The 23,032-nt window shown below is 37.2% G+C and overlaps 1 protein-coding gene and 1 long non-coding RNA gene across 7 annotated transcripts in view; one reads left to right on the forward strand and one right to left on the reverse strand.

Annotated features, from left to right (window-relative positions):
• Positions 1 to 23,032, forward strand: part of ESR1 (estrogen receptor 1) — a 393,382-nt gene that overhangs the window by 196,764 nt on the left and 173,586 nt on the right. The gene's annotated exons all lie outside the window — the stretch shown is intronic.
• The window catches only part of LOC141373006 (uncharacterized), a 53,587-nt gene continuing 37,549 nt past the window's right edge, over positions 6,995 to 23,032 (reverse strand). The window contains exons 2-3 of the long non-coding RNA XR_012378619.1: positions 9,181 to 9,289; positions 6,995 to 7,162 (exon numbers count right to left, since the gene is read on the reverse strand). This is a non-coding gene — a long non-coding RNA (uncharacterized lncRNA). The remainder of the gene's footprint in view (positions 7,163 to 9,180; positions 9,290 to 23,032) is intronic.

Raw genomic sequence — 23,032 nt, forward strand, 5'->3', positions numbered from 1 at the left:
CTGATCACAGAGTCCAGGCAAACTAATGGTGGAAGGAAACCGTTCACATAAAAAGGTGGTGAAACCCCTTCATTCCGTCAAGAGACCTGGGATTGGAGTTGGCCCCAACATTCCTGCCTTCCTCCATCCACCATTTCTGACCCTAGTGATATTAGTGCTCTCAGGGATCAAGCAAGCTCAAGTGTGTTGTCTGGCCCATTGTACTTACTTTCAACTTCTGGCTCATGTTCTTGGGGATCTGCCTTACTGCCAAGTTAAGTCCTGCTCATCCTTGACTTACTTATTTTTCTTTGTGGGTTCTAGTCTCATAGAAAACATACTTGTGTAAAAATACCAACTACTCCATCAGGCTATTCTGAGAATCAAATGGATGAATTATATATTTCGGCAATTATGAATTGGCATACAAATGTTGGGTATCATTATTCATATATGGTGTAGCATTTTGGCCTGTCACTTTTGGAATCAGGCCACCTGGATTCAGATTTTAGCTCTGTCTGGAGATATGTGACCTTGAATAAGATATTTAACCTCTCCAAACCCCAGTTCCTTCATTTATCAAATGAAGAATAATAATAATAATGGTAATGATAATAATAATAATAATTATTATTCCTACCTAGTAAGGTGGTACAGGAATTAGGTATAACTTGTAGTATTGTATTTGGCTTTTAGTGAGCCCTCCATAAAGTTGGTTGCAATAGGTAATAAAGAGCACACACAATTTTTGCCTTATGTACTTAATCTAATCTCCAAATAAAATGCTATTCCACTATACTGTCATCATCATCACAATTAATCAAGAATTATTAAGTAATTACTTATTACGTATTTAGTTCGATGTAGATAATCTGTGATATGTAAGATGTAGTGTCTAGCCCCAATGAACCTACGATTTCACCTCCTGCCTACCCTGGCGTTCAGATTTCTCTGCCCATTGAATCACACTTATTTTTTCATGCTGCTTTGCTACTTTCCTAAGAAACTTTTGGCCGCGGCAACCAGGTCTGCCCATTGACTACAAAACATACCTTGTCCCTTTATGCCTCCTTTCAATCTGAAGTTAGTTATAAATACTTTATTAATTAGTAACAAATTTTCCTGTTTACTAAAGCTCCTCTCTGTAACTCATTTAGGACTCCCTGGAAATCATCACCTTTTTTCTCTGAGTACCTCAGAATATTCTTTCTCTGTGTAAATCAGAAGGTCAGGTGAGCTGCTGGTAGATAACCTGTGTTAATCCAGGTACTGAGCTTTTTGAATCCCACCAGCTTGAGGACGAGTTAGACACATTGGTGTCAAGTCAATTCCAGTTGCCAGAGAGCAGTTTCTACCATCTTGGCTCTGACTTCTGCTTGACTTCTGCCCCCTGGATTTTAACCTATACTTCAACATCTGTCCTCTGCCTCACCTTCATTTCTAACCTTTGACATAACCCCCTCTACACAGAAGCCTGGATTTTTGACTTCTAGGTTATTTATCTGACTGCTTACTCTCTCTTTGATAGAGTCAACCATGTACAGACTCTGCTGTCACTTAACCAACAGAGATGCCAACTATTGAGCTCTGTCCTCAACACTGTCCCCACGTCTCATCCCCAGGCTGGCCTCTCGAGTGCCAGTTATTTCCTGGACCTCTGTGCTGTTCCACCAGCACCCAGCCAACTGCCTGGGAGTGCATATATAATATCTTTATTTATTGAACACTGAGTTGAATGGGGTATAAGATTCACCTTCTGTGTGCCAGATAGTTGAGCCAAGCTAACAAGTTAGTATATTGTATTTTTAAAAGTATGTCTATCTCCTATCTCTCCAATTAGATTTTTAATTTCTATAGGGATGGTCACATGCTTGTTTTAGTCACAGCATAGTACTATTTTTGTATATACCTGTTATTGATGGTGAGATGAATGAAAACAGAAAAAGGAGAAGCAGTGGTTTATTTATTTATTTTCTAGAGAGGGAGAGAGCGAGAGGAGGCCAGGAAGGGGCATGGGGAGAGGAGAGAGAGAAAATCTTAAACAGGCTCCACACCCAGCATGGAGCTCTGACGCAGGGCTCTATCTCACGACCCTGAGATCATGACATGAACTGAAACCAAGAGTCAGATGCTTAACCAATTGAGTCACACAGGTGCCTCAAGAGGTGGTTTATCTTAATGTTTAGTTAAACAATTCCCTTGGCATTAGTCTACTATTCAGATCATATAGGCATGACTAAAGTAATACCACTACTATAATTAATCTCATGCTCTTTCTCCCCACTTTTTGCATATGCATGGACTTATGGAAAATTTATAATGCAGTTTTAAATATGAAAAGTACTAACACTAAGTACTACAACTATCATAACAAATAAATAAAACTATGCATTTAGTAAAAAAAAAGCTCATTTTAAGGGAGTAAAAAATTCCATTCCCAAAATTATTAAGTTAAAAATAAAATTTCCATATTATTGAGTTATTTTAATAATATTCAATATCACAGATAAGATGAACTGTTCTGTTGGTAGATATTTGTTTTGAGAAGTTCTAGGTAGAGCATCTTTATTGTTGAATGTCAACTTCCATTTTTTTCCCTTTAGCTTAATTTTTATGTTGATTATATTATTTTGTGAAGGATTCAAAAATATGCCTTTCATACTATATAATGGGGATTTCCTATAAAGTATTAGATGTAGTGAGGCAGTTCCTATCACGAATTTTCCAGACATCCTTTCTTGCAAGCAGATATTAGCTCTATTTTTTTAATGTATTCATGCACATTCTGATTCTCTCTCCCTCTCTCAATATGGTTTTAATTCATTACATGAAAAATTTTTTAAAAATAGTTTTAAGAATTTTTAATAATAACTGATTTTGGAATAACTTACTATGTTTGCTCCAGTGCTTTAGTTCACCATCTACTCAGTTGAATCCTTCCCCAAATTAAATGTTGTACATATGGAATTGATTCTCTTCACATGGATGTATTGTTTACCCCCAAGGAGATGTAGCTTTCTGGCTTGTAGTAGTAGTAATGGGTCAGAATAGTGCCCATCCATACCTGTCATATATTCATGAGGAATCGTCTGATAGAAGGCAAACTAAACAAAACAGACAGCAGAACAAACCCTAGCAAGATAAATTTAAAAAAATCCTGAGAATATTTAAAAAATAAAGTACTCCAACAAAGGATTCAGGTCCAATGCAAGAATACTGAAACAGAAAAAAGCAGAGCCAGCTGTGGGAAAGCCAGCCAGGGCACAGCCGTGGGACAGCATCTGGAGGGGCTGTGGATGAACTGGTGTTACTTTAAAAAGACAGAAAGGAAAAGGAGAGGTAAGGACTGACAAGGAAGGTGGTAGAATACTGAGGTTTGATGCTCCGAATGTGCTCAGTATGCTAAAGGCAGTAAGAACAGAGGAGGAGATGAAATGCAAGTGAGGTGTACATCACTTAGTCACGCAAAGAGCTGATGATGATTCAGGTAGAGCAGGTGGACCTCACAGTAGGGAAAAAATAGGTTTGAATTCCAACTAATCAGGTGATAATAGGAAAATAAACAGAGGCATATCAAATAAAGGCAATATTCCTATAGTTAAGGACCTAGATTTGGGGCATAATCCTCAAAAAACAGACTAGACTAGTAGAACCTGCTTTTCCATTAAAAAAAAAAAGAGAGGGAAACTTTTGTGTTAAAAGTAACATGTTAAACTGTCCCAAGAGCTTACTTCTCCATATTTGGGGCATCTAAGGATTTGGGGAAAAAATACAGAAATTAAGAAAGATTCCTGAGCATCACGAGCATAGCCTATAGGCAGGCTAACTTTTCTATTTGAAAGCAGAAAGATAGTAGCTCAAGATTTATACTTTCAGTAAAAGTAAAGTAAACTTTACTTCAGTAAAGTAAAAATTAATGACTTTCAACTTTTAGTGAAAATCTAAATCAGGCTTCGCTCTTAGATCCCACACCCACATCTGAAAAAGATGAAAAGATGATGGAAGACAGATGTGAGACATTAAAGGGTGATGGATTAACACATTAACAAAAGGTTGATGTTAGAAGGTAGAATGAATGATTGTTAGATACCATCTTTAAAAAATTGTAAGAGCTTGAGAACTATGAGATATTTTAAAAACTTTTTCCACAGGTGGCAAAACAGGTAGAGAAGGACAAACCCAAACAATGAACTCAATGACAGGGTTTTCTTAGTCAAGTGAGGAAATGAGAAGCACATTTTTTTTTTTAAACAGATGACTGTTTTTAAGAAACTGTATTAGTTAAGATTAATTTTGATTTAGGAAAGAAACTGTTTAAAATCTTGAGAGGGAAATAAAAATAATTGTCATTAAAAATCAATAGAAAGTTAATTTTATCTAGGACTCATAAAACATTTTTAAAATTAAATGAAACTGGACTAGACAGTGCTTAAAAAATAACAAGCCAGATTAAAAAAAAAATCCCTTAAAGAGACACCTATCACAGCTCTGAATTTTTATGTCCAAATACTATAGCAACATGATGCCAGCAAGAAGAATGTACAAGCAACTTCGGGTTGTCTTTTCTTATTGACTTTTCAGAGCTCTTTGTATATTCTGAATTCTAATTTTTTATTTATTTTGTGTATTGCAAATGTGTTAATATAGTATGTAGCTTGTCTTTGATTTGTTTATGGTATCATCTATTTCATAGAAAACTTTAATTTTTAAAGTATGAAATTTATCATACTCCTTTTTTCAGCTTGTGCTTTGAATTCTGTTTGATAAATCCCTCCCTCTTTGAACACTATAAAGTTATTTATCTATTATCTATCTAAAATCTGTTTTAAAAGTATTAAAGTATTTTTTTCACGTTTTGTTACTTATTCCAGCTGAAAGAGATTTTTGTTTATGATAGGAGGTAGGGATAAAATTTTATTTTTTTCCATCTGGATAACAAAATTGTCTCAGAGCTATTAATTAAATAATACATCCTTTTCTCATTGATCTATAAAGGTACCTCCATTATCTGTGAAGTTCCCCTATATGAGAATCTGATTCTGGGCTCTCTTTGCTATTTTTTCCCCTTTATTTGTTTATGCCTTCACTAAGCCCAGTTTCAATTTCAATAACTTTGTAATTACTTTGACTTTATAATCCTTCTTGTAAAGGACTTTGTTCTTCTTCAAAATTGTTTTGGCTATTTATGGCTATTTTTACTTCCAACGGAATTTTTAAATCAACTTTTAATGAAGTTTCATTGAATTTATAAATTAATTTAAGGAGGATTGACATCTTTGTGATAGTATGTCTTCCCACCCATTGACATTATAAAACTCTCCATTTATTTTAGGTCTTTTTAAATTACTTTCAATAATATTGCAAAATTTCCTCCAAAAGGCCTTCTGTATTTTAAAAAATTACTCCTAGCTATCTCATTTTACTGATAGTTTTAAGACATATCTTTTAAAAATTACATTATCTTATTCTTTCAGATATGTCACGTATTTATTAAAAAACTATAAATTCAGGATTATCCTGCCTATTTGTTTATCATATTCCTATGCTATTCAGTATTCTTCAAAACAGGATTTTTTAGGGTGGCTGCACTAACATTCCAGTATAGACATACCATAATTAATTTAACTATTTTTTCAATTATTGGTATTTATATTGGTTCTAACTTTCACGATTTTCATTCCAATTTTAGTGTATGTGATGCTGAAGCAAACACCTAACCCTCATAATTTTCTTTTCTTTTCTTTTATTTGAGCCCAACACGGGGCTTGAACTCATGACCTTGAGATTGAGACCTGAGCTGAGATCAAGAGTTGGCTGCTTAACAGACTGAGCCACCAGGCACCCCATCTTTCATGATTTTAAACAAGACTATGAACAGCTTTCTTGCTAAGTCTTGGCGCACAGCAATAATTATTTATTTAGGATTCATTCCTAGAACTTGAATTTCTGAATCAAAATGTATACACGTTTGCTATATGTTGTGAAAAATCAATCTAATGGTGGTTTGTTGAGAAATCATAATATATAATAGAACATACTGCAAACATTACAAATTATGATATATAGAAATGTACTTATTGACATGGAATATATCGTGAAGGAAGCGGATTATGAATAGAACTTAAGCATTTTAATTTGTATAGGTTTGTATTGAGCAATAAGGAAGGGAGTGAATAAATGAATGAGTAAATGATTCTGGAAGGAGAGACAACAAAGGTGTAGCAGCAGTTAGTCCTGGGTAAGGGAATTATGTATGATTTTTATTTTCTACTTATAAAATTCTCTATATTTTCCATCTTCAACAATATGCATGAAGTATTTATGAATAAAATTATAAAAAAACAACTTTGATATTCTTATATAGATTTAGTGGGATGACATCTCTCCATTTTTTTCATTTTTAGGAAACTCTATTCCTGGCAGTTCTTTTTCTTTTTATGTTTCTTCCTGTCTTTTGGGAGTGAGTTTGTCCAGCTGTCTTACTATAATACATCTGTACATTGTTATTATTGTATTTAGCTGATAAATTTCACAACTGTAATTATTTTATTCCTCATTTGGTACTTAACTATATTTTAGCTGAGTTCAGAAATATCTTTGCATGAGTTCATCCAACTCATCATCATGATGTTGAAATATCAATAGCAAATCTCTGGTGTTTGGGGTATTCGTAGGTTTCTTGGTCCCATTTGTGTCTTTGATGATAGGTGGCAGCCATTATCACAAATGGCAAGAATACACAAAAGCCACTCACTGTGTACCCTTCCCCCTCCTTGCTTAAAACTGAAGCAGGAATGACTAGTATAATTCACTTAGGAGATACTTCATGAAACTGTGGAAAAATTAATTAACTTTTCCATCCTTTATCAGCATGTTTTCAATCCCTCTTGAAGGTAAGTGAGCCAACACTAAATAAGGAACAAAGAGATTTCACGAACAATGAAAGCTTTCCAAACAATAGAGAAAAAAAATTGTTTCGAAACAGTGACTTATGCCCCATCCTTTTATTTGAATGTGTTTTCTTAAGGCAACGACTGGCAAAGAGTTGAATGATTTTAGGTTTAAAGTAATTTTTTCTCAGCAAGACGCCCCACTGTCATCAGGTCTCTTTTCAGAGCGATTTTGTAACTGATATATGGTAGCTCATTCTGATTGCTTGCTCCACATCCACTCAGAGTACACACTGTTCCAAAAAATCACAAAGTTGAAATATTTTTATTTGGGCAACTTCTGCAATCAAGGTAATTCACCTTATCTTCCGAGAATAAAATGGAAAAAGGCAACCCAATCTCTGTGACCTTAAACTTCTATGGAAACTTAGAGGCATGTTAGCTTAGCTGGTGAGAGCTTGGTGCTAATGACACCAAGGTCGTGGGTTCTATTCCATGACAGGGCATTGAGACTCAAAGGGAAAGCCTCATCACATTGGCGCAAACTCCCTGGGACATCTGCTAGCCATTCACAGTGAGGCAAAGGACTGTGGGTTTTTTAGGGAATTATGTCATAACTTGGGGATTCTCCAACTTGAAGCCATTTGTGGGCCCCAGGAAGAGGGCCAACTGAGGCTGGGTGAGAGGCCCTACTGTATCCTAAGCCAGAGCACAATGGAAGATGAGAAAAGTTAAACGAGCTCCAGGAAGTCCGTGTCAGTCCAAGGCACTGCATTCAATGGGTGTAGCAAAGAAGATCCGGTTTAGCCACTAGGAAGGTTTGTAGATGGAGTCACTGTGTAAACCAGTGTCAGGATATCTGTTGATAGGGTTTAAGACACCCGCCATCAGTCAAGGGCTCTGGGAATGGAGTCTATTTCTGGAAGGCATGTGGGCAAGTGCCATAAACAGTTCTCTAGCTACTACCGGCTTCAGGGCTGAAAAGGTTGGGCAGAAGCAGGACCTCTGGAATTTGGCCAGTTGAGCTGTTCAGGAGTGGTGTAGGTGCAAAGTGGGGGTGTTTGGTGAACTACACAGCTATTTGCCTAGGCCATGGGTGTGGATGCGGAACTTATGCTATGCCGTGTCTGGGAGCATGATTTAATTACAAGCTTCACCAGACAGACAAGGAGGAATGCTGACATACCATCTTTCTCTGCATTGGCTGGCTTGGGGATGAACTGTAGGCAGGGGCCACAAACAAATCCAGCTGTAAGGTGCTATGAATATGGAGACAGAGGATAAAAGAGGGGGTGGAAAAGGTGTGAACAGTTCTCATTGTTGCAAAAACTAGGTGGGGAGGACATTCTGTTGGCAGCAACATCTTTTTCATCTCTTGACAGTTCTAGAAGGATACGCTACATATCTAGTGTAGCACAGTTTAATAGAATTTCTGCTAAGATGGAAATGTTCTGTTCTGTCCAATTCATTGGAAGTAGGTTTTTTTTCATTGTGGTAAAATATACATGACAGAGTTCACAATTTCAACCATTTTTAAGTGTACAGTTCTGTGGTATTAAGCACATTTGCATTGTTGTGCAACCTTCAGTTGAATTAGATTTTTAAAGTAATTTTAATGATGACCAACCTCAGTCTCAGAGAGTTTGAGTAATTTGAATATGCATTGGTGGTTGAGTGAAGATTCGAGCTCCGTGTTTGTCCAACTACAAATTCCATACTTTTTGCTATAGCATGTATTGCCTTTACCAGAAGTAACTTCCATCCTTATTGGATTATTTATTTTTATATTGAAGTATAGTTGACATATAATATTATATTTGTTTCAGGTTGTACAACATAGTGATTTAACAATTATATGCATTACTCAGTGCTCACCATGAGAAATGTAGTTACTGTCTGTCACCATACAAAGTTATTACAATGTTAGTGGCTATATTCCCCATGCTATACTTTTTATCCCTGTGATTTATTTATTTTATAATTGGAACTTTGTACCTCTTAATCACCTTTACCCATTTTTGTATCCATTAGCCACATGTGGCTATTGAGCACATGACATGTTCCCAGTTTGAGGAATTTTTTAATTCAACTTAAATTAAATTTAAATTTAAACAGCAACATGTGACTAGTGCCTACTGGATTGGACAGAGCAGACCTAGACGCTAGAATAAGAGGTAGCAGCAAATCCTATATAGAGAATAATAAATTAATAATTACAAAAGAAGAACAGTGCAAAACCCAAATGGATCTTTCTTGTTGGCCTTGGTCATACTCCCACTCTCAAATAGGTGGCATTCATTTTTTAACTTACACAATGTAAACTCTGTAGTGATGAAAGTTCATCTTGATGTTGAGATTCAGCATAGTCAGAGAGCACTGGATTCCTCTTCTGGACCTGTACTGTGCCACAGATTGTCCGTCTGTAAAATGGTAATTAAAATCTGATTGGTATTTGTCACAAGCAGTAGTTAATGGGTCAGTTTCTAAATATTCCTTCCTGTCAAATCGTTTAGTAGTTGTTTCAGAAGCACATAACACAATCTATTCAAGTGTAGGAAGAAAAGAATATAATTTCTTACTTTTTTTGTCTCATTAAGAATATTGTATTTCAGCTTGTTTCTGTTATATTCACATCACATATTAATACATTAGCACTTTAATGTAATTAAATATAAACATGTATTGGGAGCGCTTGCTCAAGTATTTTTTCCTAATAAGAGACGTACAATCAGGAAAGATAGAGATGTCAGGTCGGTAGTGTATCCTACAGAAAAGGCTGTCCCTGGGCTAATGTGATTAAATGTTTATCCTAATCTCAGATATTTTGATAACATAATTATGGAAAATACGGGTTTTTTTTTTTTTTTACGTCTTTTCCTTACAGTATAGTCAATAACTATATCAGCTGGTTCAATTGTTGTAAGTTTCATAATTGTGTTTTGCGCTCAGCGAGTTTTCCTGTTTCTTCCCGTACCTGTATCTTACCTACATTTCATTTTCCTGTATCTTTATAGTTCCATCTGACTACCTCTGAAAATCGGGCAGGAGCTTTAAAACTCTGCAGTCTCACTTTGTAACCCGCTCTGACTCTGGAAAGGGCTGCCTCTCCACTCACGGTTGCCTCCACAGTAATGTAAAATGAATGAAGTTCTGGAAACTCTAGTCTTGAGAGCATCCTCCTTACTTAGGTTCATGTATTGTTCTGATTTAGAGATGGCAATCCTGCTTCCCTTGCCCCTCTCCAAATCAATTAGGTTAGACCCTGAGGGAGGGTCCCAGAATGGTTTTCAAAATTCCCCAGATGATTCTATTTTTTAAAAAAAAGATTTATTTTTTTATTTGGGGGAGGGAGAGGAAAAGAATGCGCTTGGAGGGGAGGGACAGAGGGAGAGACTCTCAAGCCGACTCCCTGCTGAGCAGGAGCCCAGCCCGCAGGGCTTTATCTCAGATCCATGAGATCATGACCTGAGCTGAAATCAGGAGTCAGATGCTTAGCCGGCTGAACCACCCAGGCCCATAGAGAATTCCCCGGAGACCCCAGTGTGCATCTGGAGTTCAGCCCCACTGAGATGGTTGCTGTTTGTTTTCTCTGAGGACTGTTAAGCATCATCAGATATTATTTCACTGTTACATATTGGTCCACTGCATGGCCCAATTGGTGGCCACTAGTGCTTTGTGGCCATGTAAACTTAAATCAATTAAAATCAAATGATATCATAAATGCGCCTCAGTTGCATGAGCCTCATTCAAATGCTCAGTAGCCGCAAGTGGCTAGTGGCTGGTTACTTTATTGCACAGCCCAGCTATATATAGAACATTTCCATCACCACAGAGAATTCCATTGAGCTGTGCTAAGGGTCGGGAAACATCAAATTGGAGAAATGAAGGAGGGAGGGTCCACTGTAACAGAAACCCGAAGTGTTCTGTGTGGTTGGTAGATGCTGTATCTTCCATTACATGTGGAATTTCGTTTATGAATCCCTTGATTTTTAAATTCAGTGGAAATGAATTTTGGTTAATTTAAGTGAAAGACTGATTTACTTTGATAATGACTTGCTTAGCCTACCTTGCTCCCTTGTTAAGAGTATCTGTGGCTGCAGTTTACTCAGTCCTGACTTGTTTTTTGGTTATGTGTGCCATTTAAATGCAATTGAATCATAGAGGTTTGCCCTTCCGAAATCTATATTGTTTTATGGAAGAGGTGAACAGCTGGTGAAAAATAGTCCCAAGGTTTCTAATCCCACCAAAGGAAAATATGGTGTCAGGCATCGCCTTGCACCATGACATTTGTGAAATCCAGGCTGGGACAGAGCTCATGCTCTAATAATACGTCAGTGGAAACATCCTCGTTTTCCAAAAACAGGAACATTAGGGGTGAGATAATATCGAGGTTAATGTCATTTTCACTTATTAAAAAGTTAAAAGCTGAAAGTAGCCATTTTACCAGCTGAGGATTTACATACTGACTTTTGGTATGTCAGTTCAAAAATCACTTTCTCAAATAACTTGAAATTTCATTCATTGCATGATGACTCCACTCACACAACCGCACGGATTTTCAGCTGTACCTGGTATTTCCCTTCGTATGCCTGCCTCCTATTTCTGACACTTTTATTAAGTCCCTCCCTGGCACGTAAACAGAACACATCAGTCCATTAATGGAACTCATTATGCTCGTTTGTCTCTGCCAAGAACTATTGAAAATGATCACAGTTGACTATGTAATTATAATTAAGCTTTTGTAGATGTACACACTTCATTTTTAACAAGTTCATTCTGTTAAGTTTCACCCTGTTTCAAATAATGACATTCACTGGTACAAAGAAGAAATATTCAAATGACAGCTTAACTAATATCTGTGGCAGATAAGCTAGTTATTGTGTTCAATAATTTTAATCGTTAGCTCATATTATCCAGATAGTAACTCTAGGAAGTTTATTCTATTAGAATACCTATGAAGATTAAGTAGAACAGCTTATTCTGATAGGACCTGATAACCAATGTGACTTTTTTCCCGGTTCATATATCATCAGATTTAATTTTGTTCTCCCAAAGAAGGCTGTCTTTCCCAATGTGATATTTCAGATTTTGTAAAATTGTAATATTATGAAGAATAACATATTAAATTAGATCTTCTTTTTACCTACTGAGCTAGAAATTATAAGCATCACCAAATTACCAGAAAATTCTTATAACAATCAGGTCCTTAGTTCCAAAATGACTCCTTTTAAAAAGTTGGGAAAATCTGGTAATTTTCAAAAGTAGCATCATTAGAAACTCCCCCATCCCCCCTCATTATTCTCGTTTCCATTCAGGACATTTAATCAAAACTTACATTTTTCTTTCCTCTACATTATATGGTCTTTATGTGCTTTCTCCCTGAAAAATAAAATCTTAGTTTCAGGAGCTCTGTGTTCTATTCCTTCACTTTAAAATCATGGGAAAAATAACTGTCATTTCCTTATCCCTGTCTCCAATTCCCTCATCATTTTCAGTGAGCCAATTTTCTTCTCTTTCTTCTGCCTACTGGTAAGGAACTTTATACTCTGCTCCATTCTCTGCAATTCAGGGCTCACAATTTCTTCGAGTTTCTTAGATTAGCCTTTGTACTTGTGTCTACTTTTTCATTAAAAAAAAAAAACAAAAACACACCCTTCAATCTTTTTTTGGCTTCATCATCTGTATATTGCCATATTTAAAAGCCATTTGCTTATTGATTGAAACTAGCTTTCCATCCTGCTTAATCATATTGAATGTATAACTTCTAAATGAGTTAAAAAATCATCATGTACTGTGAAAGAATTTTCTAGCATATTCAGGTTACTGCATTATGTGCAATGAAGCTGAAGTGAAATAGCTTATAATGAATATAATATCAAGAAATAGTAATGAGAATCTGCTTATCTTGTGCACTGGGTCAACAAGCCTATAAGGCAAGTCACCATTTTATTAGAAATTTGACAAATCATACTAGTATTGGGGATGGTATCGCAGGGAAAAGGGCATGGACTTTCGGACTGGCTGTCTTGAATGCTAACGTTTTGTCAGTCCCTAATTGTGTGCCTTTGGGCTAAGCCATCGTTACTTTCCTGAGGCTTCCATTTATAAAATTGGGGTTAAAATCTCCAGTGTTTCAATGAAGTGATGTGTAAAGGACCCTCCACAGAACATAGTATAATAGCCCTTCGTAATGATAATTCTCTACCTTCCAAAAAATAGACACTTCTGCTTTGAATTCTGGATAAGTGAACTTCAGGCTAGATATAACCATTTTAATAAGAGAATACTTAATTTTTTTAAAATAATTTTTTAAATAAGAGAATACTTTAACAGAAATCACTACTGTATAAATGTGCTGCATGGTGGCTAAACTTGCTTTCACTTCATTCACTAAAACCTTGGTATCAGCTCTAAAGAATTAGGTTGATTATCCCATCTGATCGAGTCTCAACTAAATATTCTTTCTAGGTTTTAAAATATTTCTAATTCATTTACAAAGCAAGTGTATCACTTGGCCTGAAACAATTTCTTCTACCTTTTTCCTAGTCAGACCATTCAGGCACTTTTCATTGACTTAGGGATTACACAAGCCTTTTCTGGAAGGCTCAAGGTCTTAGACATTGAGGAACCTTATGGATAAACCTAAAAGTCCATGTGTTCAACTCTAGTAGCTTCTTTCTTAATTGAATCAAAGCCCTACCCGTTTAAACAGGGTATTTTCAGATTGTTTACTGGAGAACTATGATCACAACAGAGATATACTTTGTATACCATAACCATTTCCAAAAATAGAGTAAGCTTGCAAGACACATACATTTACTGGTTGTCAAGAATCAAAAAATTAGATGAAGTTGATTATATATGTGGCACTTGGCTTCATGAAAAAGGGCAAAAATCCTCATGTTATTTCCAGAAGGGAAAGTGTGAATCTAGGGAAGCCCTTTCATTACCAAGAAAACTTGAAATCTGCTTATTAATTTTCTACCCGTATCTTCCTTTGGGACTAATTATGTATAACTTTATGAGCTATGAATAAAGTCTAAGAAGTTTTTTCTGAAATTATACCAATAGGAGCATTTTTTCCCCCATTTGGGCTATAGCATTCATTCTGATTCTTGATCCTTTATCTTTTATCATAACTTCTGACTTCTACCAAATGTGGGCAGAACAAATGGCTTTTAGAAATGGATACAGGTGCAGTAAGTGCAAGGCCAGGGAACCACTTAATTATCTTTACAAAATAGTAGGACTTCAAAGAATCGAATGACGAAATGCACCTCACTCTGGGAGTTCGACTTAAAATTGGACTGTTTACCATGCCTGATGACTTCCCTAAATCTTGAACTGTTTTTACAGATTTAGGGAAGTCATCAGGTTTGGTATTTTAGGTTACATCTGTATCTTATCTGGGTTTAAGAGTGTTCTGGCTGGCTTATTTTGGAATTTCTTCTGCTACCCTATTGCAGATATCACTAACTTCAGCTTTTGCATTTTGACTAAAGGCTTTTTCTTTCTTTCTTTCTTTCTCTCTCCCTCTTCCCACATCCCCAGCAGTAAAATCTAGGTTTTATAGGAAACCAGTAGTTATGTCAGGTTGCTAAATATCTTTCCAGTGAAGGGCAAGTATTCTGGAGCAGCATATATTTAGCATTTGACATTTGATAAATAAGCTTGTTTAAGGTATTTTCAATACATTTTCAGCCCTGGCAATTGTAAGCAAAGGGTCTAGTTGGTATTTGGTGAAGTGAACAGATGTGGACATGCTGCCTGAATCGAGATGCCTTAATTTTTCTGAAAAGTGGTAAGAAATTGTGAGAGTGAATAATGGAATTCAAATCAGATGGGGTGAGATAGTTGATATTCAGGAATAAATTACCGTATAATGAACCAGCTACTTTGTTTGTTTGAATGAGGAGTCACTAATACTGAAATATTGTCTGAGAACAGGAACATGGAGATTCTGTAGAGGAGAAGCTGGTCCTGGGATCCTCCTGCCCACAGTGGAATGTTGTCTTTGAAAGGCACTGGTTCAATTCAGTGCATAAAACATTCATTGATCATTATGTAAGAAAGCTAATTTACTTACAAGAACAGAGTTAGGTATAGTGGGAAATACAAAGAACTAGGTATGGTTATTATTAAGAAAATTTTAGATCTAGGCATGTTTCAGAGAGAAATTTTCTGGCTTGGGGGAATAGAGGACTTTTTTGGCATAAGCATGTGAGGAAGAAATGCTCTTGACATATCAGTGATAAGAATGAGATATTTCCTTTTGCTGAACTCTCTATTCAAACAAGGGTGGTAGAACTTTGTGATCATTAAGGCTCTTGGATGATTTTCAATCCATCATCCTTTGAGTATTAGTACTTGCTCAGATCAATATTTTAGGAAAGGAGCCCTGGCGATTTCTGTTAATCACTAGGATGTGACATAAATACATCATTTAACATGTATTTATCGAGCCTCTCATTTGCCCAGTCCTGAGCTTTGGGACTATAGAACAGATCAAAGATCTCTGCTATATTTAAGGTGACAGAGTTCACAAGTGAACTTTATTATTTTTTTTAAGGTCAACTTTTTTTTTTTTTAAGATTTTATTTATTTATTCATGAGAGACAGGGGCAGAGGGAGAAGCAGGCTCCCCATGGAGCAGAGAGCCCGATGTGGGACTCGATTCCAGGACCCTGGGATCATGACTTGAGCCTAAGGCAGAGACTTAACCAACTGAGCCACCCAGGCGTCCCATGGTCAACTTTTTTTCATTGTGTTATGTTAGTCACCATACAGTACATCATTAGTTTTTGATGTAGTGTTCCATGATTCATTGTTTGTGTATAACACCCAGTGCTCCACGTGATACATGCCCTCCTTAATACCCATCACCGGGCTAACCCATTCCTCCACCCCCCTCCCCTCTAAACCCCTCACTTTGTTTCCTGGAGTCCATGGTCTCTCATGGTTCGTCTCTCCCTCTGATTTCCAACCCCTTCAGTTTTCCCTTCCTTCTCCTAATGTCCTCCATGCTATTCCATAATGTTCTACAAATAAGTGAAACCAAAATTGACTTTCTCTGCTTGACTGATTTAACTTAGCATAATCTCCTCCAGCCCCATCCATGTTGATGTAAAAGTTGGGTATTCATCCTTTTTGATGGCTGAGTAATATTCCATTGTGTATATGGACCACATCTTCTTTAACCATTCGTCTGTTGAAGGGCATCTCGGCTCTTTCCACAGTTTGACTATTGTGGACATTGCTGCTATGAACATTGGGGTGCATGTGGCCCTTCTTTTCACTACATCTGTATCTTTGGGGTAAATACTCAGTAGTGCAATTGCTGGGTCATAGGGTAGCTCTGTTTTTAACTTTTTGAGGAACCTCCACACTGTTTTCCAAAGTGGCTGTACCAACTTGCATTCCCACCAACAGTGTAAGAGGGTTCCCCTTTCTCCAAAACCTCTCCAACATTTGTTGTTTCTTGCCTTGTCAATTTTTGCCATTCTAACTGGTGTAAGGTGATATCTCAGTGTGGTTTTGATTTGAATTTCCCTGATGGCTAATGACGATTTGTATGTCTTCTTTGGAGAAGTGTCTGTTCATGTCTTCTGCCCATTTTTTGACTTGATTATTTGTTTTTTGGGTGTTGAGTTTGAGAAGTTCTTTATAGATCTTGGATATCAGTCCTTTGTCTGTAGTGTCATTTGCAGATATCTTCTCCCATTCTGGGGGCTGCCTCTTTGTTTTGTTGACTGTTTCCTTTGCTGTGCAGAAGCTTTTGTCTTGATGAAGTCCCAAAAGTTCATTTTTGCTTTTGTTTCCCTTGCCTTTGGAGACGTGTCTTGAAAGAAGTTGCTGTGGCCAATGTCGAAGAGGTTACTGCCTATGTTCTCCTCTAGGACTTCGATGGATTCCTGTCTCACATTGAGGTCTTTCATCTATTTAGAGTTTATCTTTGTGTATGGTGTAAGCGAATGGTCGAGTTTCATTCTTCTGCATATAGCTGTCCAGTTTTCCCAGCACCATTTATTGAAGAGACTGTCTTTTTTCCATTGGATATTTTTTCCTGCTTTGTTGAAGATTATTTGACTATAGAGTTGAGGGTCCATATCTGGGCTCTGTATTCTGTTCCATTGGTCTATGTGTCTGTTTTTGTGCCAGTACCATGCTGTCTTGGTGATCACAGCTTTGCAATATCCCTGATGAATATGGATGCCAAAATTCTCAACAAGATCCTAGCTAATAGGATCCAACAGTGCATTAAAAGGATTACACATCACGACCAGGTGGGATTTATCCCTGGGATGCAAGGGTGGTTCAACATTCGCAAATCAATCAGTATGATAGAACACATTAATAAGAGGAGAGAGAAGAACCATATGGTCCTCTCAATTGATGCAGAAAAAGCATTTGACAAAAATACAGCATCCTTTCCTGATTAAAACTCTTCAGAGTGTAGGGGTAGAGGGAACATTTCTCAATTTCATAAAATCCATCTATGAAAAGCCCACAGTGAATATCATTCTCAGTGGGGAAAAGCTGAGAGCCTTTCCCTTAATATCAGGAAGATGACAAGGATGCCCACTCTTGTCACTATTGTTCAACATGGTACTAGAAGTCCTAGCAACAGCAATCGGACAACAAAAAGAAATAAAATGTATTCAAATTGGCAAAGAAGAAATCAAATTCTGTCTCTTCGCAGATGACATGATACTTTATGTGGAAAACCCAAAAGACTCTACCTCTAAATTGCTAGAACTCATACAGCAATTCAATAATGTAGCAGGATACAAAATCAATGCACAGAAATCAGTTGCTTTCCTATACACTAACAATGTAACTGCAGAAAGAGAAATTAGGGAATCGATTCCATTTACAATAGCACCAAAAATCATAAGATACCTTGGAATAAACCTAGCCAAAGAGGTGAAGGATCTGTACTTTAGAAACTACGGAACACTTATGAAAGAAATTGAAGAAGACACAGAAAGATGGAAGAACATTCCATGCTCATGGATTGGAAGAATAAGCATTGTTAAAATGTCTGTGCTGCCCAGAGCAATCTATACTTTCAACGCCATCCTGATCAAAATACCAATGGCATTTTTCAAAGTGCTGGAACAAACAATCCTAAAATTTGTATGGAACCAGAAAAGTCCCTGAATCGCCAAGGAAATCTTGAAAAAGAAAAACAAAGCTGGGGGCATCACGTTGCCTGATTTCAAGCTATATTACAAGCGAAACTTTATTGAAAGGAGTAAGCCCTTTTAAGCTTCAAGAAATCTGACATGCCTCCATTTGAGGATTTGTTAAGTCGCCAGCCACCGGTGAATTAGTTTGTAGAATTATTGTTTGAGACTGTCCCACTGGCAGGCACTTCTTGTCCAGGAGAATGTAATTGGATGTTGGTGACTCCGGTGAGGCTCGGAAGACTCATCCATGACCAAATTAAAGACACCAGGGACTTTATTTGTATCTAAGTCTGCATGATTAGCAGGAGACAAAGAGACCCATGGGGAGATGGGGAGACAAACTGTTTCTTTTACAAGTTGGAGAAAGAAAATTTTAGGTCTGAGTTATAGAACAGCTAAGGAACGGGAGAAAAGAGAGAGAACATCACAGGCTGAAACTTGGTGTCTTATTTATTCCTCTTGGCTACAGAATGCCTGCCAGCAGGAGACTCATCGCTAAGATATTATAGGGAAAAGAAGCCAGGCAAGAAAAATATGTATTGCTTTTCTCCTCACCCCATAAATTTTGTTATTAATAAATCAGACTCTTATAGAATAGCCTGCACAGCTGTCCCTAGAAACAAGGTTTTATTAGTAGAATTTTTATTAAAATGCACAGTAGTTTTAAGAGTGACTTATATTTTAAGTCAAAATGCATGTCATTGAGAACACATGTGGTTGTTACTTACCCTTTACTTGATTTGGACCTCAAATCTTAGCTTTTTGCTGGTGTAAAGGCGACATGATTTGACATGCATTTAAAGGTGTGGTGACCTGTGATTGGTTTTCCATTCTTGGCACTCCCTACCCAGACTTTTGGGAGAGTTCCAGAACAAGGCATTCTTATTGGAGGGCTACTTCTTTGGTTGCTTCAGGTTTCACAAGGGGCATTTTTTTTTTTTAAACATAGCAGCCACAGTCAGAATAGGAATCATGCGATCATTTTTTAAAGTTAAATTTGAAATAAATGTCATCAAAGTGAATTATAATTTTCCATTATGATTTGGCAAAGAGGGTGATTAATAGTCTATGCACTTGCTTTACAAAAATATTAATTTAAAAAACTATAACATGGATGGGTTTTTTTTTTCTTGATTACAAACATAAATACATGTTAATTGCAAAGAAGAATCACTGTGTTATTTTGCAGTTTGTGTTTGTCAAGTGCTCTTCCGTCAGACAACTCCAGCTCAACAGGGCAGAGACGTGGGTTATTGTATACTTGTGGGCACATGCTCTGGGAGGGAAGAGGCATGACCAGGCAGGGCTGATGGCATATAAAGTGAGTTTTCTTCAGTGGTAGTTCTGCAGCTGCTCCCTTCCATCATTGCTGAGTCCCTAGGGTCACAGTAAATAGGAACCTTGCTCTGGGTCCTGGGATGAAGGAGAACCCTGACTGGGTTTGGATAATGTGATTGGCCACCATGGTGGGCCCTTGTTACTCCTATGCAAGTGAGTAGGTATGACTGGAGTTCTAGATTAGGAGGAAAGGGGGGAAATGTGCCCTTTGCACCCACACGAGGAATCAGTGTTCATCTGTATCCAAGTAGACTCATCAAGGACAATTAATTCACAATGGACCTTAGTATTAAGAGAACTTGTCAGTTGATTTGAATTTGGAAGCTGGCAGATGACATCATGGGATATTACGGTTACTCCTGAATACAGCCATTTATTGAGAAGATGGCAGATAAGCTGCTGGGCTGGGAGAAGGACAGGGTTGATAAACAGTCCAGGGGACAATTGAGGTTAGCTGGTGGTTGTGATAGTAGCGTGATGGACAAGTTGGTAATTAATTACCATTAAAGAAAACTGAACTGATGAACCAACCCTATTTGTATCATATACACAACTTTCTCCCCGACTACTAATAGATTTATTCCAAAGTTATAGAAGATACTGAAAACAGAACTTAACAATATGGGGAGAGGACAAAGGGATCAATCCATAAATTGGATCACAGGCTAATTAGGTTATGGAGCTGGATCAGGAGACTTAATGCAGAAACACTGATTCTAACGTACTTCTTTTATTTAGCAATTTGTTTAAGATTTCTCATACTGAAATTGATTATGTAAAGTGAATTATCTTACCAGAAAGACCTATTTGGAAGACTGCTATAATAAAGTTTTAACAACTGAGAGTGGCCAAGATGTTTTTAATGTACCAAATTTGTGTTATTAATATATTCAGTATGACTTTGGGTCATACCAAGACTCATTTATGTATTCAACTAACTTTAACTATTGAAGTCTAACAGATAATTACGTCTAATGGTAAACAAGACGGATATAGTCTCCGCTCTCATGTGGTTTGCAACTGAGTAGTCTTTGATATTTTGCTGTGATGGTTTTACTTCTTTAATTGGGGAAGCTGATAATTTTGACTTCTGTTATGTTCAGGTGTTAGAAATGAAAATGTCATGTGCATTTCCGAGACTCAGCAATACTCTGTTTTTCTTTTCCATGTAAAGAGAAATCTAGTGTCCAATACAGTTAGGCAAAAATATATATATAACACATATAGTTTTTGGAATCATGTTGTTAAATATCTGGGAGCCAGTTTTATTGCGGTAATTATTTTAGTGGTGTTAGAAGAGGGTATTAGCTCTGAAAATGATAATAACCACACTATATTCATACATACAATAAATTTGAGGCCCACTACAGAATTGTGTTAGATTGGGAGGTTATAAAATGTTGACTCCATGTGGAATATGTTGACTCCATCCCTGTAACCAGTTTGAGATTACACAGTCATTTAAATATGTGTAGGGGCGCCTGGGTGGCTCAGTCATTAGTAGTCTGCCTTCAGCTCAGGTCCTGATCCCCGGGTCCTGGGATCGAGTCCCGCATCAGGCTCCCTGCTCGGTGGGAAGCCTGCTTCTCCCTCTCCCACTCCTCCTGCTTGTGTTCCTGCTCTCGCTATCTCTCACTCTCTCTCTCTGTCAAACAAATAAATAAAATCTTTAAAAAAATAAAAAAGTATAAATTGATATTTTAGTTGTAATTTCGGTAAATGCTGAGAAGGAGCAGCCCTGGGTGCTATGAGAACAGCATTTAGTTGATTGCTTAGCTTGGAGGATCAGAGAAAATTTCCTTGAGGAAGGGATGTTGGACTGGATTCAAAGAGATAAGTAGGAGTTAAATAGATAAGGAAAAGGAGAAGCGACATGAAAGAGGAAGAACCTTCTAGACAGATTTCTCTTTCTCTTGCTACCTCTATCTTCACTTCTCTTTTTCTATTTCTCTATCTGTATCTCTCTCTATCCTTATATTTTAGGAAAGGATAGAAAGATACAACAGGGTGAAATTTATGAACCCAATCAGAAAGCTTATTCTGCATCCTGAAGATGGAGATGAAAACTTTTTAAGCAGCAAAAGTATCATCTTTGTAGTTTCCATTTATGGGCTATTGTTTCTGATGCCTTAACTTTTTCTCTTGACCAGCTTTATGGTCTTCTCCACAGACAATGCCATCACTATTATATAATTATATATATAACTGAGGTGAAATTGGCATATAATGTTACATAAATTTCAGGTGCATAATATTATAATTCAATATTTGTTTATACTACAGGGTGATCACCACCATTAAGTCTCGTTACCATCTATCACCGCACAGTTGGGTCCTTTCAACCCGGTTTGCCCACCCCCTCCTCCAACCCTCTTCCCTTCTGGTAACCACTAATTTGTTCTCCTTATTTATGAGTTTGTTTTGCTTTATGTGTTCATTTGTTTTGTGTTTTAGATTCTGTATATAAGTGAAATCATACATTATTTTTTTTCTCTCTCTGACTTATTTCACCTAGCATAATACCTTCAGGTTCATCCATGTGGTTGCAAATGGCAAGATTTCCTTCTCTTTTATGGCTAAATAGTATTCCATTGTATATTTATGCACTTTTTGACTTCATCTATTCATCCATCAGTGAACACATAGGCTGTTGCCATATCTTCACTGTTGTAAATAATGCTTTAATGAACACAGGGTGCATGCATATATCTTTTTTTTAAATTTTTATTGTTATGTTAATCACCATATATTACAGCATTTGTTTTGGTGTAGTGTTCCATGATTCATTGTTTGTTCATAACACCCAGTGCTCCATGCAGAACGTGCCCTCTTTAATACCCATCACAAGGCTAACCCATCCCCCTACCCTCCTCCCCTCTAGAAACCTCAGTTTGTTTTTCAGAGTCCATCATCTCTCCTGGTTCGTCTCCCCCTCTGATTTACTCCCCTTCATTCTTCCTCTCCTGCTATCTTCTTCTTTTTCTTTTTTCTTAACATATGTTGCGTTATTTGTTTCAGAAGTACAGATCTGTGATTCAACACTCTTGCACAATTCACAGCGCTCACCATAGCACGTACCCTCCCCAGTGTCTATCACCCAGCCACCCCATCCCTCCCACCCCCGACCACTCCAGCAACCCTCAGTTTGTTCCTGAGATTAAGAATTCCTCATATCAGTGAGGTCATATGATACATGTCTTTCTCTGATTGACTTATTTCACTCAGCATAACACCCTCCAGTTCCATCCACGTCGTTGCAAATGGCAAGATCTCATTCCTTTTGATGGCTGCATAATATTCCATTGTGTATATATACCACATCTTCTTTATCCATTCAACTGTCGATGGACATCTTGGCTCTTTCCACAGTTTGGCTATTGTGGACATTGCTGCTATAAACATTGGGGTACACGTACCCCTTCGGGTCCCTACATTTGTATCTTTGGGGTAAATACCCAGTAGTGCAATAGCTGGATCGAATGGTAGCTCTAATTTCAACTGTTTGAGGAACCTCCATACTGTTTCCCAGAGGGGTTGCACCAGCTTGCATTCCCACCAACAGTGTAGGAGGGTTCCCCTTTCTCCACATCCCTGCCAACATCTGTCATTCCCTGACTTGTTAATTTTAGCCATTCT

The sequence above is a fragment of the Callorhinus ursinus genome, unplaced genomic scaffold, assembly GCF_003265705.2.
Source record: "Callorhinus ursinus isolate GAN/ISIS: 27379988/994484 unplaced genomic scaffold, GSC_fseal_2.0 scaffold6, whole genome shotgun sequence".
NCBI lineage: Eukaryota > Metazoa > Chordata > Mammalia > Carnivora > Otariidae > Callorhinus > Callorhinus ursinus.